At 40.1% G+C, this 2555-nt stretch overlaps 1 pseudogene; it reads left to right on the forward strand.

Moving 5' to 3' along the window:
• Positions 1 to 233: 233 nt before the first annotated feature.
• On the forward strand, positions 234 to 1462 carry LOC149182838 (diacylglycerol kinase 7 pseudogene; annotated as a pseudogene).
• Positions 1463 to 2555: the final 1093 nt, after the last annotated feature.

Consider the following 2555-nt stretch of genomic DNA (forward strand, 5'->3'; position numbering starts at 1 on the left):
GCGCGAAATCCACGGTCCTTTCCCTCAGGTTTACTCATGGTATATTTTCTTGAACATTTGGCGAATTCATTTTTATCAGCAACTTAGGTCACCACACATCCTTTTACGAGAGGAGAATACAAAAAAAAAATGCCCCAGGCAAACGGCGTGGACAGCCTTTTTGAATTTCTTTAAACAGTCCCCGCCTTACACCGCCTTCCGATGATAACAGAAGATCATACCAAATTTTATTCCATTCGTAGAGGTTGGTGAAAGCATTTGCAGTAACTGCGTACCTATGGTCATGGCAGACTCCCAACAACACCGGCAATCCATGCCGAGGATTTTTCACATTGCGTTCCCCCGTAAGACCCCATTTATCCTGCCACCAACCTTACGTCGATCCCATAAAATTGAGCCTTGTTCGACGACCTCCCGTCTAGGGTTGTTAGTGCCATGACGGAATCACATGCCGGAGCTTCTACTACTGCGGATGTTAACAGAAAGCAAAATGCCGAGCTCGACAACACGGCCATCAAATTCCCTATAATGGAGCCTCCGAGAGGTCTTTGTTTGCTGGCATGGAACATAAACACACAAGAATTACGCAGGCATACTGTGATTCCTGATTATCTGAGAATTGCCATAGCCGAGGCCGTTCGCTCAAAAGTATTTGTGTATGATGAAAGGTGTCACAAATGCAATGGACAAGAAAAGTCACCGGAGGCTCCTCTTGTGGTCTTTATTAACACTAAGAGTGGCGCTGGCGCTAAACTGGGACCTAAACTTAAGAATCAGCTTCAGAAGTTGATAAGCCAAGAACAGGTCTTTGACCTTTCAGTTGTTAAACCTGAAGAATTTTTTCAGTATGGTCTACATTGCTTGGAAGAACTGGCAAGCAATGGTGACCTTTGTGCACAGGAAACTCGTGATAGAATACGTGTTTTGGTAGCAGGAGGTGATGGTACTGTTGGATGGGTGCTAGGAAGTATATCTGGTCTTCCATTGGAAAAGAGTAAACAAATACCACCTGTGGGAATTATTCCTCTTGGCACAGGCAATGATTTGGCCAGATCTTTTGGCTGGGGTGGAACATTCTCTTTTGCATGGGGATCAGAAGTTAAGAAATATTTGCTCAAGGCTGTCAATAGTCGAGTATGTCCACTTGACAGATGGACAAAATGTAGCTTTTCCTCATGCGTTGAAGCCCCAAAAGCAATCATTATTAACTCAGGATGGGGAATTAGACCACAAATCACGTGGCAATGTTTCTTCTTTTGATGGTGTATTTTATAACTACTTCAGCATAGGCATGGATGCTCAAGTTGCATATGGATTTCATCATCTACGTAATAAGAGACCATATCTTGCTCGGGGACCGGTTTCAAATAAAATGGTCTACTCTGTCTACAGTTGCACTCAAGGGTGGTTTTGCACTTCTTGTTCAAATAATCCACAACTAAGTAGAAACCAAGACGCTTGAGGTCTCAAAGAACAGACTGCTCTCTTGAATATCAAGAAGTATGAAGAACAGTGATGAAGGTACAATCTCAAGGTTCTGTTAGCTGTTTGGCAGACAGATTTTTACACATACAGAAGACATAGTTGGGCACAGGAGAAATGCACCAGAACAGGTGGGGCGGTTAATTAAGATTTGCATGGCACTAAATGAGGTTGCAATGTCGTCTGTTATCTATTGCTTCGTTTGAAAGGTGTGCTTTGATTATTTATATAGTCATTTTGCTAGGCTTGTTAAACCCATGCTTATGTTATATTACTATATTAAATAATGCAGTATTTCAAATTCATCTTAGATTCTGGAGTGTTTTTTTTTCTTCTATTTTAGAGTACCTGTCAGATTAATTTAATAATGAGCACAAGAAGGGCTTTTGTCGTTTCCATTTTTCATCAACCCAATTGTGTAGACATTTATCTGAAAACAAGGTCAATTTGGATTGTACACAAATTAGTTTAGGTCTGCTACGTGTGATTTTGACATTGCTGACAATGTACTTGTATTTGAGTGCATTCCTATGATTGTATGACAAGCAGATCAAGGAGACAGTTTAGATGAAGGAGCGACTTTATAAACTGAAATAAAGCTGTAGTGAAAGAATTATATACAAGGGCCAGCATGTGAGGGTCAAACAATAAACAGACACGTAAGACCAAACCGAAAAGCGAACCACACTTCAGCTGTGCCATCCAACCATTTACAGACGTTATACAATTATTATATTTGATCTTTAGCTGATCATAGGAATGTTATTAGTAAATCAGTTTGTGGCTCTATTGTAAGTGCACCTGTAAGCTTTATTACCTTGAAACTAAGTATTCGTTGAAACATCTCTTGAATTTAAGCATACTTTGATAAGTTGAAGGAGTCTTGGAAACCATCTTAGATGCTGACAGCTACCATTGACAGCTGTGTTATGTATTTTCAACCATTAGAAAGTTGCTGCAACCCTTTCAATTATTTTATTCAAAAGCCTTGGTTATTTATTGGTCACCATGAATTATAGGTTGTTGCTGTTGCTGTCATAATTTTGCATGTTGTACAGAGTGCATAACAGCAA

The sequence above is a fragment of the Pinus tabuliformis genome, chromosome 3_2, assembly GCF_031772625.1.
Source record: "Pinus tabuliformis cultivar Carrire ecotype Pingquan chromosome 3_2, CPIR1, whole genome shotgun sequence".
In the NCBI taxonomy this organism is placed as follows: domain Eukaryota; kingdom Viridiplantae; phylum Streptophyta; class Pinopsida; order Pinales; family Pinaceae; genus Pinus; species Pinus tabuliformis.